Source organism: Agelaius tricolor, unplaced genomic scaffold, assembly GCF_023055355.1.
Source record: "Agelaius tricolor isolate 1412-34295 unplaced genomic scaffold, bAgeTri1.0.p SCAF_5, whole genome shotgun sequence".
NCBI classification, from domain to species: domain Eukaryota; kingdom Metazoa; phylum Chordata; class Aves; order Passeriformes; family Icteridae; genus Agelaius; species Agelaius tricolor.
In genome coordinates this window covers 25,626-43,896 of record NW_027269265.1, presented here as the reverse complement: position 1 = coordinate 43,896, position 18,271 = coordinate 25,626, and the positions used below count along the sequence as shown (strand labels likewise).

The 18,271-nt window shown below is 50.2% G+C and overlaps 1 long non-coding RNA gene across 3 annotated transcripts; it reads left to right on the top strand.

Moving 5' to 3' along the window:
• The first annotated feature begins 944 nt into the window (after positions 1-944).
• LOC139589570 (uncharacterized) lies at positions 945-18,007 on the top strand. 3 transcript variants are annotated; one of them, XR_011679049.1, is made up of 5 exons: positions 945-1,518; positions 2,014-2,078; positions 2,699-2,762; positions 3,405-8,618; positions 13,832-14,511. It is a non-coding gene; the product is annotated as an uncharacterized lncRNA (long non-coding RNA). The 3 variants fall into 3 exon arrangements; XR_011679048.1 differs by lacking the exon at positions 945-1,518 and having other exon boundaries at positions 1,533-2,078; XR_011679047.1 differs by lacking the exons at positions 945-1,518; positions 2,014-2,078; positions 2,699-2,762 and adding an exon at positions 16,283-18,007 and having other exon boundaries at positions 3,054-8,618; positions 13,832-15,730.
• The last annotated feature ends 264 nt before the right edge of the window (positions 18,008-18,271 follow it).

Sequence of the window (18,271 nt, the reverse complement as noted above, 5' to 3'; positions counted from 1 at the left end):
AAAGAAAGAGAGACAGAGAGAAAGAGAGAGAGAGACAGAAAGAGAGACAGAGAGAAATAAAGAAAGAGAGAGAAAGAAAGAAAGAGTGAGAGAGAAAGAAAGAGAGAGAGTGAGAGAGAAAGCAAGAGAGAGAGAGAGTGAGAGAGAGAGAGAGACAGAGAGAGAGAAAGAAAGAGAGAGAGACAGAAAGAGAGACAGAGAGAAAGAAAGAAAGAGAGAGAAAGAAAGAGAGACAGAAAGAGAGACAGAGAGAAAGAAAGAGAGAGAGAGAGAAAGAAAGAAAGAGAGACAGAGAGAGAGAGAGAGAGAGAGAGACAGAGAGAAAGAATGAAAGAGAGAGAGAGAGAAAGAAAGAAAGAGAGACAGAAAGAGAGACAGAGAGAAAGAAAGAAAGAGAGACAGAAAGAGAGACAGAGAGAAAGAAAGAGAGAGAGACAGAAAGAGAGAGACAGAAAGAAAGAAAGAGAGAAAGGAAGAGAGCGAGAGAAAGAAAGAAAGAGAGAGAGAAAGAAATAGAGAAAGACAGACAGAAAGAAAGAGAGAAAGAAAGAAAAGGAAAAAGGAAAGGAAGAAAAAAAAAAGGAGGAAGAGAAAGGAAGAAAAAAAATGAAAAAGGAAAAGGGTGAGAGTGAAAAAGAAAGAGCGAAAGTGGAAAAGGGGGTGAAAAACAGAGTGAAAAAAAGAAAAAAGAGTTGGAGTGGAAAAGAAAGGACATTCGGGAGGGGCGGTGCTGCCTAAGGTGCTTCCGCGCCCAGGAGCGAAGGAGCCGTTTGATCCCCTGGCGGGAGCGCAGCTCCCGGTGGCGGAGAACGGAGCGGTGGCTGTCAGTCCGAGACTCCAACTCCCGGCAGGCCCTGCGGCCGTAAAGCGCGGCGTCTGACGCAACGGCCGACGCGCCATATGAATGGCTGGCGGGCCGAGGCGGCCGCTCGCCGAGGGAGCGGGCTGGGCGCGGGGAGCTCCCGGCGCCTGTCCCGCGCGGGACGGAGCCGCGGCAGCGACGCTGGAGGGGCGAAGCCTCCGTCCGGCCGCCCGCACGGAGCCGAGCGGCGCGGAAGGGGCGTCCGCCCGGTGCCTCGGCCTCGCTCAGCGGTCCCGGTGGCGGGGGCTCAGCTCGGGCGGAGCGCCAGGCGGTGCTTTGCTGCCGCGGGCCGGGAGCTGCAGGAGCCGCCCCGGGCGAGCGGCGCCGGGCGCTGCCGCGGTCACTGTGCGGCGGCTGCCCTCGGGCTGGCGGAGGCGCGGGAGCCGCCGAGCTGCAGCCGTCTCCCTCGGGCCGCTGCCGCTGCTGCGGGCGGGGGCGGACGAGCGGCTGCGGAGGCGGCTCCGCGGCGGGCTCAGCCTTGCGAGCAGAGAGCGCTCGACATCGCTGGCATGACACGGCTGCTGAGTGCCTCAGTGCTCGTGGCTCTTCCTTCCACGCAAACAGATGGAGCGGCATCGCTGAGCAGTAAAACACAGCGATGGCCCGGAGAATGGCGAGCGCAAGGAGCGCCGGGCTGGATCCTTCTGATGGCACAGGTGCGATCGGCAAACTCAGCCCCTTGTGGCCCTGCCCTCCCGACCCCCAGGGGAAATGCTCTCCAGCCTCGAGCTGCTGAGAGACAAAACGTGTGATTTGACACTAGGGTCCGGAAAAGGTTTCCGTTTAGATTAGCAAATGCCTCCATTGTTCTCGGTTACGTCCTAGGATCGGTTTTAGGCAGTGACTTTCTACCGCTTGTCGGATTTTCTTGTGCAATGGTAAGAAAATAGGCAGGTCTGATACTGGTTTCGCTTTTTTTCTACTTCATGTTCCATGAGCTGCTTTTATCCAAGCAATTGGTTTAAAGTTCTACTGTAGGCGTTTCTGGTTCACTTTTTTTTTTTTTTTTTCCTCTAAATCGGCAGTAAATATAGCTGAGTAAAATTACCTTGGTTTTCTTCCTTCTTAAGTGTTTTTATTGATAATCCTATTTGAATATGCAGAACACGTGGGTATGTCCTGTAATATATCCTAGCTTTTCTTGTTTACAGGGTACTCAGAAAATATTTTTCCCTTAGAGTCCCACTGAAACATTCTCCGTGCAATCTCCATTAAGGTCTGTGTTTACAAATAAGCCACCATCAGCTGAGATATTTGCCTGTGTACCTTTTCCTGTCATTCAGAGCTTGCGTTCTGTGGTTTTTATGATAAACCTATCAAACTTGCGAAACTGTTTTGCAAGTCTTAACCGTTGAAGGCAGCAAGAAGTGGTTTTAAAGGCTGTTCTTGAGCAGACAAAGGGGAAAAGTGTGAATTTGCTGCTGAACTTGTCCTTTTTCATTTGACTTGCCTTGAATTATTTAGGAAGAGAGAGAACTAGAAAAAAGAGAGAAATAGAATTGGTTCTTGAGCCCTCCTAAAATGCTCCCCGTGATTCCGTGTGGAGCCAAAGTGAAGGGTGATGGAACAGAGCCCCTGTGCTTTAGAAGGAAATCAATTTCAACCTGATCTCCACCCTGAGTCTCCCTAATTTCTGTTTTTAAAATGCAAACTCAGTTTAGGAAGTGTTGGGAGTTAGTATTTTGGGGAAGAAATGGCAGTTGCACAAACCGTTCCATTTCCCAGAGGCTCTGGGAAGGATTCATTTTGTAAGCGCTGTAACTGCCATCGGTTGGGGGTTCGGGGTTGGAATGTGCACTTGCCCTCCGATAAAGCACTCGTTCACTTGCATTTCAGTGCCAGGAGTCTGGAGAAACTGGAGAAGAGCCCAAGAGACATTTTTCATCCTGAGATACAAAAGGTAGGAAGTGACTTTTTTTGGTTTGGTTCTTTTTCTTTATGATTTCCTGGAAATAGAAGTAATTAAGTATAGATCCTACTGGTTTGTTTCTTCCAGTAGCTAATAAGAATAATAATAATAATAACCTAATACTACTTAAACTGTCTCTTTATCCATTGAACTGGCCATTTCAAATCCAAACTTCTAAACACCAATAAAAGCATCATCCTTGTAGAATCTTTAATAGGAGGGGGCTAAAGATGCTGTTTTTGTTGACAGGATTTATTGGTTCTTGAAGGGCAAGAGGTGAGTACAAGCCTAACTACTTCTTGCTCACAGACCCGTCCGGTGAATACGGCTTTGTATTTGGATGGGCTTTTGATGACTTCTAAATCAATTGCTCGTTACAGTAAAAAGAAGTCATGTTTTTTGGAACCTGACAGCAAAAATAACCTGAAGCACCAACTTAATCATAATTGATCACCCGTCTAAGTTAATGATTTTATGCTATACTATCAAAGTTTAAAGGTAAATTATTGTGTAGTAGGAGATGGTATAAAACGTATGTTCTAACGTGTAGGATGTAGGCAAAGATTAGAGGAAACAAATTTTTATGTCTTCTGTTTGACTGTTCACCAAATAATATTTGGTTTTATTTTCCAGGGATCGGTGAATTTTAAATTTGGAGTCCTCTATGCTAAGGATGGTCAGCTTACAGGTGATGAAATGTTCAGTCATGGTGAGGTTTTCACCTTCTCCTTAATTGTTTTGCTCATCTGAAAAGAAAAAAAAAAAAAAAAAAAAAAAGTATGTTTATTATTTGTTACCCCGTTCTGTCCGTTTCCTCAGTATTTGCTGGAGCTCTGCTTACCCAAGCTTTGGGTAAAACAAGCTTTGGGTTCCTTCTGTCCCACTGGGTGTTGCCCAGTTTGGTTGCATCTGGTGAAATTCAGCCTGAGCCCTTACAGAACCAGCTCAAACCAGGTGAGAGCCATTCGCAGCTCTCTCAGGACACCCGGAGGAGGATGGGTGACGTTTCTGAGCATCTGGCAAGTGTACTTCTATCAAAACTCGGCCTGTGCAATTTCTGGGGAAAACCCTTCTGTATCCTGAAGGGTTCCTCCAAGTCTGTTGAGGATCCAGTTAGCAGTTGCTCACCTGGATGGTTCCAGCTCCACAAGCTAACACTTGTACTCTTGCCCTGTAGTTTAGATCTATTGTAGTTTTGTTATTTTGCAAGATTTTACGTCTTTGGACAGTAACGTGCATTTCACTCTTTGGAACCTCTCGGATCGTGCTTTGGTGCAGCACCACCTGATGGGACACTTGGCTGCTGTGCTGAAGGGCTTGGTTACTGGAATTGTAAATCCCGGAGAGTTTGTAAGTCTTCTGTCCCCAGGGAGGTGTCACGCTTTGTTCACCGTTGCTCTGTTTGTCGGGTGCTGCTTCTCGTCGGAGGTATTAACTTCAAACTGCCCTGTTCTTTTTTGAACTTTTTTTCCTGGTTCTCTCCGTAGGGCAGGGAAGGACTCTCGTATCCCGGTCGTCAGACTCAGCGCTGCCCGAGAAGATACAGAGACTGTAAAAATCATAAGAAGCAGCTAGGACTGCAGAGGAAACAAACTGGAGAGAACAAAAGGTGACATTGTTCTCCTTAGCCTGGATTAGAAACATCCACTGCGCTTTGATGCCGGTGGCTGCCAGGGGCTCGTTAGGTCTCTTGAGGCAGGTGTAGGTGTTCACTTGTAGGTTCTATTTTTTGGCAAAGGACCACGAGAGAAGTTTATTTATAGATCCAAATAAACATTCATCTTATCTGAACATAACCTGTCATCCCCTTTCTGACATTAAGGACTCCTGTATAAATACTTGGGGGGGTTTTCTTTGTCATTTCTGAATGGTTCCATTTTGCCGGCTACTTGAACAAATCTGAGGGGGTTTAATTGCATACTGCTTCCTTGAAATTCTGTTGGTCTCTGCTTGGAACCCTTCTTGTACTGCTTAATGAAAGACTTCGGATGGTGTTTTCTTGCCTGTTTGTGGTTAAGGTCGTGCTCTGATGCATTTACAGAAGCCATGGCAGGAGAGAGTCAGCTGCTGGAGAAGAGGAGACAGTACTATCCCTGTGCAGCACGGAACTGTGCCACTGCTGTGTCATCAGCTGTGTCTGCACTGAAAGTAGCCACCTTCACTTGTAGGTAGCTCCTTGGTGCTTTAGGACACGCTGAGGGATTTATTCCTTTTGGGATCCACGATGAGAATTCCCAAGAGAGGTAGTAGTAATAAGGTCTGAGATTGGAAAAAAGCCTGTGTCCTTGGAATGTTGTTGTTGTCGTCCAAAGTTAATTTTTCCTTCTTTCTTAGCCAGTAGTCAGCTTTTTGCTTTATTTTTTGTGGTATCAGTATTTGATTGTTTAAAAAATTGCTTCAAAAGAACTGCAGTGGCTGGCCACCAGGACCTTGTTCCGATTTGCCTATTTGCTTGTAGCTAAAACCTTTCCATATTGTTTATCATTCTATTGAAGAAACTGCTGCCCAGTCAACTAAGAACTGAACATCTATCTGTCTAGGACATGGGGAGAGGATTTAGGTCATGTCTTTGTTTCCAGAAAAAAGTTCCAGTGTAGTTTCTAACTAGAGGAAAAGGGGGGGGGGGGGGGGGGGTGAAGACGCGGGGCTCTGATGCCGTTGGGGGCACCCCGAGGTGCCCAGGAGAGGGAGCCCCACTGCGGTGCAGGAGCAGGTATGTTATCACGTACTAGAGAGCAAATTAGAAATAGAAATATGAAAATTATAAGTATAAAAATATTTTTTAGATCGTTAAAGAAAGCGGTTTTTTTTACTTGTCAATAGGCAGGGTTTTGATGATAAAAATGATAAATACAAAGAATATGAAGGTAGAAATCTAAGTCTAGAAAGATATCATAAATACATACAGAGAAAGTTTAAAACTAGAAGAAAAAATCAGTTGCAGCAGTAGATACGATACATAATATAGATAATACTTTAAATACATGTCTAGAATTTTATAGATATTATAGATAATTATTAATAGATTGCATCAAAAGAAACGATAAATATAAATGTGAGTCTAACTATACAAAGTATAAAAATATTTCCATACCGTTTAAAAGAAGGTGTTTTCTTGTATTTATTTGGTTAGAGATGGGGTTTTTATTTGGATTAATAGAAGTATTCTAGAAATATAAATCTAACTGTAGAGAGATCCAATCGATAGAGGAGGATATTTCTAAAACCACAACCGAACGCCGCCGCCTTCGGGGGAATCGCACGAGCTCGGCCGAAGCAAGGCGAGAGCGGCCGACCCTGACGGCCTCGAGCGAACCGAGGCGAGGCTTCCGAGGCTGCCTGAAGCGAAGCGAGCCGAGCTCAGGCGAAGCGAGCCTGCTGCTCTCGTGCGCGCTGCTTAGCGCCAGTGCGCTCCCAGCCTAATGAGCTCCTGCCCGAGCCCGCGCTCCCGGTCGTGTCCGCGCCGTGGCCGGGCCGCCCGCGGGACGCGGCAGCGGGAGAGCCCCGAGCCGGGCGAGCTGAACGGGAGGCGGCGGCGCTTGCCCGCCCGCCGTCGGGGAGCCGAGGCGAGGCGAGCGGAGCCGAGGCGCGCCGAAGGCACAGAGCGGCTGGGAGTTGGGCCGAAGCGAGGCGAGCTCGGCCGAAGAGGCGAATGCAGGCGCCAAGAGCCGAGTTGAGGCGCCAAGAGCCGACTGGAGCCGAGCGTCTCCGGAGCGAGCCGAGCTCCGCCGAGCGCCGCAGCATCCCGGGCAGGGCGAGGCGCCGGGCCGGGCTCGGGGTGCAGCCGGGGCTCTGGGAGGCTTCCCCGCCTGTCCCTCTCTCTAGCCCTCCTTCCTTCTCCCCGTCTTCGCCTTCTCTCGCTCCCTTTCCCCCATTCCCTCTCCCCCCGCAAAGCCGGCTCCTTCCTGTCCTGTCCCTAGCCCGCTACTCCCTTCTGTTCCCCCTCTCTCCTTCCTGTGCCCAGCCTCCGTGTACCCTCGTCCCGGGCTTTCCCTTCCCGTGCCGCTTTCCTGCACAGCCCGAGCTCCCTCGCCGCCCTTTGTCGTGCCCTGCTCTCGCTCCTCTCTTCCCGTGCCCCCTTTCCTTCTTTGCCCCGCAGCCGCGGGGCTCGGGCTGCCGGAGAATAAAGCCCCGAGGGCCGGAGCCCGGCGCCCCTGGGCCCTTGCGGGAGTCCCCGCGCGGGGCCGGAGGCTCTCGGCGGATCCCCCCGTGCCGCTCAAGCAGCGCGGCCGACAGCGCCGGAGCTGCGGCTTTGCCGGCATCGCGCTGAGAGCGGCCCCCGCTCCGTGCCGGGCCGTCCCCGCCGTCTGTGCCGCTCCCTCTCTCGCTGCCCCTGGCCCGTGACAGCGAGGCTGGGCAGGAACCTCAAGCCTTCTGGGGGCTGCCCCCCCTTTCTTGTTGCAGCAGAATCCCTTGCTGGGGCCATGCACGTGTGGGAAGGGCTTGGGGGAAGCGCTGCGCTGCTGTCCGGGGCAGTCGGCTTCGTTCGGAGCCTTCTTTGGGGGTCAGGGAAAGGCGGGGTGAAGACTCGGGGCTCTGATGCCGTTGGGGGCAGCCCAAGGTGCCCGGGAGAGGGAGCCCCACGGCGGTGCAGGAGCAGGTGGGGGGCGGGCGAGGGGCGGGGGTCACGCTGGGTGCCGTCCCCCAGAGGGACCCAAAGCTGCCACCAAATGCACAGGGAGGGGTGAGTGGGTGTAGGATGCTAAAACCTGGCAAGGCATTCGGTTTTCTAGGTATTGCTAAAGAATAGGAATTGGTCTCTAAACTCAGCTGGGGAGAAACCCTCTCTATGCACTCATTTGTTTACAGGAATGTAGAAGGTTCCGACTGGAGATGCGTAGTAGTTCTGAAGATATTGCCGTGAGGTTTTGATCTAGGAACGGACCGAGCTGTGCCCTGGAACCCTCAGAACAGCTGCAGGGGCTGAAGGCGATAGAAAGGGCTCTCTGGCACCTTTTGCCTCCGTTCTCTGCCAGCGCCCAAAGCGTGTCGCAGTCCCGGAAGAGGCGCTTGTCATCCCGAGAGCCAAAAGGAAGACGTGTCAAATCCCAGCTCTGCCTTGTGTTTCGTGTGGGTTTTTTACTTCGTATTGATGTCATTCCAGAGAGCAAGGAAAGAAGAAACGTGACCGGCTCCCACTATTACTGTGTGAAGGCTTTCTTGAAAGGCTGCTGTATTTCTATTGTCTTTTTCCACTCCAAGCTTGACTTTTGCCCTCGTTTTTCGAGCTCTGCTGCATTGGGGGTGTCCCAAGGAGGGCGGGGTTCCTCAGCAGGGCTCTTAGGAGGCGGCGCTGATTCTGCTTTTTCTGCAGGCGTCTCAAAGCGTGCTACCAGAATGACAGTTTTGTGCACTGGAAAGCTTTCCCTCAGTGCCATCAGCGCACGTCCGTGTCTGAATTGTGGAAGCAGACGGACTAAGAACAGCCAGCACCCGGAGCAGATTTCTGTTGGCTCTGTGTCTGTGAGAAGCGGGCTGTGTGCTGGACGGGGAGAGGCGCTGTTGGAGAGTGGCATCAGCGCCAGGTGTGAGCTGTGAGGATGATGGGGGGCTCGGAGCAGCGCCAGGTGTGAGCTGTGAGGATGATGAGGGGCCGGCTCCTGCCGGGGGGGGGGGGGGGGGGTGCGAGGCTGTTTTAGGGGGAGGCTTCGCTTCAGCTCCCTTTTGCATGGAGCTGCTGAGTAGAGGGGTTCATGGGGGGGCTCCCGGGGCTGTCTCATGGAAGGACTGCGAGAGCTTCTGGCAGCGTCTGGGCGAACACCTGGATACGCGCTTGGATCCGCGGAGCATCGCTTCAAGGAGGTGCCGAGGGACGAATCTTTGTGCCGGGAAGCAGCAGCCGAACGGGTGAGCGCGTGTGGATTTGGAGCGGGGACTTTGGTCCTTTCCCTTTTCAATTGGATCTTGGCAGTCCCCCCTCCCCGCTTCCCCAGGAACAAAAAGGGAGCTTGTGAAGACAAAAGAAATGAAGGAGAGGCAAGCAGCTACTCTCCTAATATTGTCTGTGTTGGAACTGGGGGGGATCCGCTTTCGCTTGCGGTTCCAAGGATGTCGGTTGAAGGAAAAGCTGCCTTTTCCCGGCTGTTAGGGGTATCCCAGGGGTGACAGGGAATCCCTGCGTTCCATTTGAACGGGAATGGGCAAAGTATTGTTGTCATCGGATGGCTTTGATTGGAAGGTAGCCAGCCCATTTTCATCATCCTAAGGTTTAAATGGAGGGGACAGCGCTGGTGTCCCTCCTTTGCAAGGGTTTGAATGGAGGTCAAAATCCCCCTTTGCACATGGCTTGAAGGATTTCATTGGAGGAAAGCCCCTTCTTTTCTGCTCTCCTAGGGGATGAACTTGAAGGGGAGAAGCCATTTCTTTGCCCTTGTTGAAGCGAGGTGAGCGCCGCCCGCGGCGTCAGTTTCGGGGTTGAGTTGCGGGAAGCCGCAGCTCTGGCGGCGTTTGCAGGGCTGCAGTCGGGCTGTGCCGCTGCATTTGAGGGCGCTTCTTGTGGCCGCGGCCCGGGCCGGAGCGTTGCCGCTCGGGAGCGCTGCCGGCCCGGGCCGGGCGGGTGCCGAGGCGCACGGGGAATTTGGCGCGGCAGCGGCGGAGCCGCTTTGCCGGTGCGAGCCGCCGTGCGGAGCCGAGGGCAGCTGGCGCCGGGCCGGCCAAGGGCGGCAGAGGCGGCGCGGGCGCTGCTGCGCCGGCCCGGCCGGTGCCGGCCGCTCTGTCCGCTCCGGGCGCGGGGCTCGGGCGCCGCCGGGGCCCCCCGGGCAGGGGGAGCGGGCGGGGGCGGGGGGGTCTCCGGGGCGGTGCCGCCCCTGCGCGCCGGAGCAGCCGCCGGAGGAGCCGCTTTGCCGCCGGGAGCCGCGCTCCGTCCGGGGCCGGCAGCGCGGGGTTGGGCTGCCGCAAGTTCTGGGGTGTCGTGGTTCGGAGGTGGCTTTGTAGGGATCGATCGCACGGGTTTGTTCTGGTCGCAGTGGGTGTGCGCTAAGGGCTATGGCGTTCTTCCTGACCGGTACGGTTCTCGGTTCTTCGGGTGGTGACGATAAAGGTTTGGTTTGAATCGAGTTCTGTAGTCGGATATTTTTTTTTGCCGGGCTATTCTGCTTTTAAAGGCGTGCAATGGTTTCTACGGGTCGTTGCGTGAAGCAGCGGCTCGGATTTTAACTCTGTCGCGGTGGCTTTTATTAGCGTGGGCGTGTAGCGTTTGTTTCGGTGGGTTCGAGGTGGCGTCGTGTCGTTAATAGCAGCGGGGTTTTTAAAATCTCTCTAATTGCGTTTGTGTTTCTCGTCTTCCAGGGCTTTTATTTCTTTGGTTTGCTTGATTGTAGTGTACGTTTTATTGTGACGGATCCTTTGGGAGATCTTGTCAATGGTTACGTTTCTCTTTCGGCTTTGTGTTTATTTCTGGGTGGTATTTTTATTTTGATCGAATGAGGCTCTATGCGTTTATTCTTCAGTTGGGAATAATTTTTTGATGTAAATTAAAGTTGCTTTGGTTTGGGGGACTTTTGTTTTACAAATGTATTTTCTTTTGGTTTTTTTTTTTCTTTTTTTTTTTTTTTCTTTTCGTTTCTTGTTGTCCTTTGACGTATTTGGTGGTTATTGATCAGTTTTATTTTTGGGAACGTGGGTATTTATATGGTGGGTCTTTTTAAGTAGGGTTGTTTTTTTTTTTGGGTAGTTATTTTCTTATTTTTTAGTGGTTGAGATTTTTTGGTTTTTTTCTATTTCGTTCATTAGTTCGCTTTCTAAAGTTCTTTTGACAGAGTATTGCTTATTCTTTGAGTTAGTGTAGATGTAGAACTTCGGTTAATTTTTAAAATAACGTTCAGGGTCAGTGGCACTGATTGGAGTTGAGCGAGTTGGTTTGGGTTTTTTTAGAGGTTTTTGTGATTTGCTGCGTGTGTTTCTCCAGGGTTTTCTTTTCGTTTGGTTCCATTTTTCTGCTGTGATGAGAACTGTTAGTGAAAAGAGTGTTGTGTGTTTTTTTCGCTGGCAGTCGTTTGGCTGGTGGAGGTATCTTGATGGTTTTGGAAGACATTGGTGGGAATTCGATGCTGTTTGTTTTGTCATTGCATTTAGGAATTGGATTTTAAATGTAAAATTCTAAGGATAGCTATCTTTAAACAAAACGAGTAGATGTGTAGAAATGGGAATCAACTTTTATTTTGATCTATTCGATCTCTATTTAAAATTTAACAGGTAACTTAAGTCATGATATATTCCAATAAGATATTGTATTTTTCAAAGAGCATTGTGTATGTTGATAGATATATCAATAGAGATGCTAAATATAAACACAGCTCAAAGGAAATTTTAAATCTAGAAATGTGTTGCGAATCTATGCAGATATATATATATATATCAAATTATTAAAGGATTGTAAATGTAAAGTGACATAAATCCATACAACACGTAATACAAGCGATACCGTATATATCTTATGATGGTATATTATAGGAAACAGCTATAAATCTAGTACATCGCTATGATATAATATGTAAAACATTATAGATATGGTAACTGTAAATACAACAACATTATTAAAAGTAGTTTAAAAGAAAGGATGGTTTTGTTTTTTACTTGGCAAAAGCAGGGGTTTTATTATAAAAGCTACAAATACAAATGATAGAAAGGTAGAAATCTACTTGTAAAAAGATCTCATGAATACATCAAGATGGATATAAAAATTGAAACTATTAGAAAAAAGAAGTTGTAGCAGTAGATTTGGTACATGATAAAAATAATGATTTATCTCTATGATGTGAATAATAGATATGTGCTATGTAATGATGAATGGAATGCATCAGTATAAACGGTGACTATAAAAGTGAATATAATTATGCAAGCTCTAAATATAAAACTATTTCAATAGAGTTGAAAAGAAGGGTTTTTTGGTATTTGTTTGGTTAGAGATGGGATTTTTTTTTGGAAGAATAAAAGTATGATAGAAATCTAAATGGAAGTCGAGAAATATACAATCAATATATAATGATATTGCTAAAACCACAAAGTATGAATAAATACAGATAATAGGAATAGGCATAATAGATGGTATAAACGACGTAACACATCACTGTCCGGTCTAAATATGCGTGTGAATAGAACTAGAAAAACTAGAACTATCAAATTTATTTCAAGAAGGCATGAAAGAAAGGGGGCTTATTTGGTTCTTGTTTGGTAAGAGGCAGGTTTTTGGCATTTATTTTTCGAGGAGTTTTTGGGGGGGATGGCCCCTGTTCTTTTTTGCCGCCTTGGCCGCCCGCAGGCCCAAGGCGCGCGGCGCCCCCGGCTGGGGTGGGCGGCAGTGCTGCCGCCTTGTGGGCAGAGCGCGGTACTGCAGCCCGGCGCCGCCGCCAGGCAGCCCTCTTGGGCGTGGCGCGTGGCGGAGTTTGATTGACCTTCTGAAAATGGCGGCGAAAAGGGCGGAAGAACGGAGGGCCCCCGGCGGTGTGTCTATGCGGACTGCCTGCACGGAACACCGACGCCGGCGCAGTCCCGGCGGGATTTTTGTGGCGTTTCAGGTGTACCTGACACGGGCTGTGGGGTCAGCGGCGCCGCGGGCGGGCGTATTTTGGCGTGTTTCTGACCGGCATGTGAGTAACCGCCTCTCTCGGCCGAGGGGTCCTCTCTCGGCCGCCATGTTGGGAGTGGCGCGTCACCACTGTCGCGGGAGTTTGTTTGACCTTCTGAAAATGGCAGCCAAAAGGGCGGGAAAGCGGAGGACCCCGGTGTGTCTATGCGGACTGCCTGCACGGAACACCGACACCGGCGCAGTCCCGGCGGGATTTTTGTGGCGTTTTAGGTGTACCCGACACGGGCTGTGTGGTCAGTGGCGCCGCGGGCGGGCGTATTTTGGCGTGTTTTGGACCGGCATGTGAGTAACCGCCTCTCTCGCCCGAGGGGGGGGGGGGGGGGGTCCTCTCTCGGCCGCCATGTTGGGAGTGGCGCGTCACCACTGTCGCGGGAGTTTGTTTGACCTTCTGAAAATGGCGGCCAAAAGGGCGGGAAAGCGGAGGACCCCGGTGTGTCTATGCCGACTGCCTGCACGGAACACCGACGCCGGCGCGGCCTCGGCGGGATTTTCTCTCTCGTTTCAGGTGTGCCCGACACGGGCTGTGTGGTCAGCGGCGCCGCGGGCGGGCGTATTTTGGCGTGTTTCTGACCGGCATGTGAGTAACCGCCTCTCTCGCCCGAGGGGGAGGGTCCTCTCTTGGCCGCCATGTTGGGAGTGGCGTGTCACCAATGTCGCGGGATTTTTTTTTTTTGACCTTCTCAAAATGGCGGCCAAAAGGGCGGGGATATCGGGGACCCGGGAGTCTGCCGCCCTGTGGCCAGAGCCCGGTACTGCAGCCCCCCGAGCCAGCGCCCTGCCCCTCGCCGCTGGCTGCCGGGGGCGGGGCAAGGACGCGGCTGCCGAGCGAGGCAAGGGCGAGGGGCGGGAGCGAGGGGCGGGCGGGCCGGGAGCGAGGGGCGGGCGGGGCGGGAGCGAGCGGCGGGCGGGGCGGGCTCGTAAATGGCCGGGAGGGGTGAAAGACGTTCAGGAGTGCAAAAGGGACACGATGGCTGAGAAGAATGGCCGGGGGGGTGGGGGGCGGCCCGGCGGGGCCGCTTTCGGCGGGCGGCGGAGGCGCGGTCGCAGCGCTCCGCGGGCCGGGGGCAGCGAGCGGGGGCGGGCGAACGCTGTCGGAACGGGAACGGGGCTGCACCCCCCCCGAGCCCGCGCACGCGCCTCTCCAGGCGGCGGAAGCGACGGCGGGCCGGAAAATCCCGGCGGGGCGGCGGCGCTGCCCGCCCTTTCTGCCGCCAGCTTTGCAAGGTAAGACCGCCCACCACGTCCCCCCCCGCCCCGTCCCGCCGCCCTCCGGTGTCTGTAAACAGACGGACTCCCTCTGGCTTCCCACTTCTCCGTGCTGGAGAGTGGGAGAAAGGTCCGTGCTGCTTGCCGTGTCCTCGGTGGGCAGAGAGCTCTGACCTTGCCTTGCATGGGCTGCTGAGGATTGGATCCTTGGGGATGTGCTTGGATGCATTTAGTGACCTTTACAGATTTCTTTCCCCGCTTTTTTCAGTTCCCAGAATCATGGAAGAATTCAGGTTGCAAGGGGCTCTAAAGATCACCTCATTCCAAGGCTGCTGCCGCCGTGGGCAGGGACGTGCTTCCATCGAGCAGCTTGCTCAGAGCCTCATCGCAGAGCACCGACGGGCCTTGAACACTTGCAGCGATGGGGCGGCAGCCCCAGGACCTCTGAGCAACCTGTGCCCTGTGCCAGCCGGGTGCCAGAGGAGGAAGGAAGCCCTTCCCACCTGGAGCAGAGGCTGCGTGGCCTTGTGTCACCGAGCGTGTGAGACAGAAAGGCCCTTCCTTTCTGGAGGGGTAACAACACTCAAAGCTCTTTCTCGGGACAAGCCGAGCAATGGAAGGCCAAAGTAGCCTTCAGTTCTTCCAGCAGCTTTGGGAACAACTTGAAGGAGGAGCAGAGCTGGCCTGGTGCCTGCCGGCTCTGCAGGCAGTGGGCATGGCGAAGCTGCAGCTGCATCTGTCTTCTTGGCTGAGGCTTTATAAATGAGGCGCTTTTCTGTAGTTCCTTTTCAGGCATGACGTGCAAGTTGCCCCTAGAAGTCCAAAGGCAGCTGTTTTCCTAGCAGAAGGAAGTCAGGAGGAGGCAAAGCCAGCAGCTAAGTCTGGATAAAAAACTTGGCTAACCTCTTTTCCCCCCCTCCTCCAAACAGGCAATTGTGAAGCACTCAGCAGAGATCTGCCCAGGAGGAAAAGCAGAGCCAATCTCTGAGAAGAAGGGACGTGCGAGCTCTGGCGAGGACGGCTGCTCCCCCTGGCCTTGGTGTGGGACCTCCTGAGCTGCCATTCCTGTGGTGGGAGTGTTCCTCCTCTCCTCCTCCGGCCAAGCCAGAGACCGCCTAGGGAAGGAGCAGGTAAGGTTGAAGTACCGAGGTCTCCCAGGTAAGAAGTGACACGGCAAAAGGAAATGGCCTCAACTTGCAGCAGGGAAGGCTTAGATTGGATTGGAGGGAAAATTTTTTCACTGAAAGGGTGCTCAGGCATAGGAGCCCAGGGAAGTCCCCATGCCTGGAGACATGTCAAGGATGTCAAGATGTGGTGTTTAGGGACCTGATTTGGGGGGGCAGCAGCTGGGCTCGATGTCCTTAGAAGGCTTTTCCAACCGCAAGGATGCTACGGATCCTATGGTTCTGGAAAGCCTTGACCCCTCTGGCTCTAGCACAGCACCTGGATGCTGACAAAATGAGGCTGGTCCTAGAGCCTGGAGGTCCCTGTGCCACAGGGAGAGGACAAGCCGGTGTCACCTGCAGGGAGGGTCTCGTCCCCAGAGAGCCGTCAGTGACTCCGTCCCTGCCCGGGGCTCTGGGTGCGCCCTCAGGGGGCGGGGGACGACACCTGCCCTCAGGTGTCCCTCTGGGCACCTGGGAAGGGAACCAGGTCCATCCGTGCGGCAGCTGCAGGGCTTGCAGGCTTTGGGGCTTTGCAGCTGTGTGCCTTGTCACGAGGTGGCAGGGACGTGACACTGCCTGGCAACGCTGCTGGCCTCGGATCCTTGCTGCTCTCATCCTTATCCCATATGGATTTAGCAGCAATCTTCTGTCTTTGCTTTCAAACTGTCCTTGGGAGAGTTCCAAGAGAGGGTCATTAGTTATTTCAAAGCCTACATCTTTTACCTCTTGGCACTGAAGAGAAAAGACACAAACCTGCTTTGCATCCTTCTGCCTGGAAGTCATTGTGACACACAGGGAAGGGAGGAAGGGGCTGGCCGGGGTCAGCCTCTGCTGAGCCTCAGCTCTGGCTGCTCCTGCTCACAGGGTAAAGCCAAAAGCCGTCGTGATCAAAAACGCAGGCCGCCCTTCTGACCTGAGTCACAGGGGCCGTTTCTTCTGAATGAATCAAGGTGGGAAATCATTCTTGGAGCTTCAGAAGAAAAAAAACCCCAGAACCGTAGGTACGTTTGTAAGAGTGTGTATGTACGTACATTTCCTTCGATGAAGAAGAAAATCTTAGAAATATCATGTCACGTCTGGCTTCCTAGAGAAGATCCTGAACTCTGGGCTTCTGAAAGCAAATGGCTGTGCATTTATAGGAGCGTTTCCCTTCTTTTTATGTGCCTCCCCCAGTCATCTTCTACCCTTGCCCACGGCAAGGAGAGTGCGGTGATTTGGCTGCTCCGCTCTGCCGAGGTTGTTGCAGGCTGTGTAGCAGGGAGCGAGGCCTTTTGTGGCTGCTCATCAGACGTTTTCCTACAGCCTTCTCCCTGCAATGGTAAAATGAGACTTGTGTTAGCGAGCAGTCAAGTAGAGCAGGTAACATTAGAAAAGAATTGTTTCTGAGCTGCTGTTCACTAGCACGTGTTTCCCCTTTCCGGCAGAGCGCGCATCATTGCGGGCCTGGGATCGATTGAAATGCGCTAAGGAAACCAGCTCTGGGGAGGGAGGGAGGGAGGGAGGGAGGGAAATGCTCTCTTAACATGTGCCAATTCTTCTGTCAAACTCATCAGGGCAGGACAGCGTTCAGACTGAAAGTGTAAGAAGATGTGGAGGGAGACAGAATCTGACAGGAGCACCGGACTCACAAGTGCACGAATTTTGCTTTTGGCTTGGATTCAAACGCAGAAGTTGTAAGGAATTTGGGAAGGAGAAGGGACATTTCAGAAGGAGAAGAAGAAAAAGAAGTTGTTGTTGTTGTTACAGCCCTGGCAAAATCTTTGGTTCTAGCTAATAAAGGAAGCTAGTTGAAATAAAAAAAAAGAAAAAAACGTGGGGTTTTTTTTTTCCTTCGCTGTTGTATTCGTTGGTGGTTCGTTATATGGTGTGTTGTTTTATTTCTTGGTCTTATTACCTCTGTGTAAATAGTTTTTTTGAGTGAAGCTAACTTTCTGGACGGGTTGGTTTGTATTTGAGGTAGGATAAATTTCAAGAGGTTTCTTTCCTAGACTTCTGATAGGCATTCCTGGGATTTTGGTTTTGTTTACTGTGTGTATCAACAGAGAGATTTGGTAGGGCCAGCTGGGCTGCTGGAGTTTTGGGTGTTAATTTATGAGATGGCTTTTGTTCAATGCAGTTTTGAATTGGTGAAAGGGTTTTTAATGTAGTGGTTTTAAGGCGGTCTTTAAGAATTGTTTGTATCGTTTCACGTTGTTTGTAGTCGGTGTACGATCAGGGATATGGTGGAACTTCTTGAACGTTCTGGTTTTAGCGTTCCTAAGTTCCGATTTCTTTCTGCTTTGCTGTTTTGTTTCTGGTTTTCTTTTGGGGGACAGGGGCGTTTGTTGACGGTGGGTTTCTAGAGGCAATGTGTCTTTCAATTTGGGTAGTGATATTTTTTAGTATTTTAATAGTTTCGATTTTTTTTATTTTCATGCTTTTAATGAGTTGTTTTAAAATTTGGAAGATAACCTTTCTAGATGATTGGTTATTATTTGTGAGTTAGCCTCAAGGTAGAGCTTTGGGGGCTTTTTTTAGTAATGTTTAGGGTCAGTTGTAGGGTTTTGAGTTTAGTGAGTTGGTTGGATTTAATTTTTCATGGGTGTTTGTTTTGACTAGCAGTTCTGTCATTTTCCATGTGTATCTGAGTTTTTTGGGGTTTTGAGCCATTGGTTGAGGAGGAAGTTTATGATGAGAATGTACGGAGCTTTTGGGCTAGTTATAGTGGGATTTCAAATGTCTTGACAGTTCGGTTGATTTGAGTTTTTCTTAGGGTTAAATGTTGTGGGGTCTTTGTTCTGTTAGTCCTAGAAATAGGTTTGGTTTGGATACGCTGCGATGGGATGAGCGTGGGCTGCGTACCGGTGCTGCCGAAGGTGCGGTATTTGTGTGGTTCTGATGCGTTGGGTTAATGAATTGATACGGTCTAATATATAGATTAATTAAAGTAGAAATAAATATCAATATAAAACCAAATATAAAATGATAGTGGTAAACATAAATATAGAAAACAAATAGATAAACACATAAAACTATACTATATAGTATATTATTGTAACAGATGCTAATCTATAGAAATGATAGTCTATTGTATATGTATACAAAGATATCTAAAGATCGGTTGTAAATATAAAAATATTTAGATAGAGTTAAAAGGAATTGGGGATTCTTTGGGATTTTTTTATTAGGTTATAGGCTGGGGTTTTTTTTCTAGATAGAAATAATATAAAAATAAAAATCCAGATCTCCAAATATATAACGCGTATACCGATCTCTCTAAATATTGAATATAAAGAAATAGAAGTAAAAGAATATCTAGGATATAAAAATACTATATATGTATTATTCTATTAAAAGGTATTCGCTCGAGTATGTTTAATAGCTACAAATGTAATGAATAAAAATTATAAAAGTAAATGTGAAGAGAATGATGAAAAATGAGATGATTTTTAGAGTTTTAAATATGGTTTAGATAAAGGGGTGTCTTTGGTTTTTGTTTGGTTAGAGGCAGGGGTTTTATTTGAAATAATAGAAGTATTATAGAAATGTGAATCTTAAGATAG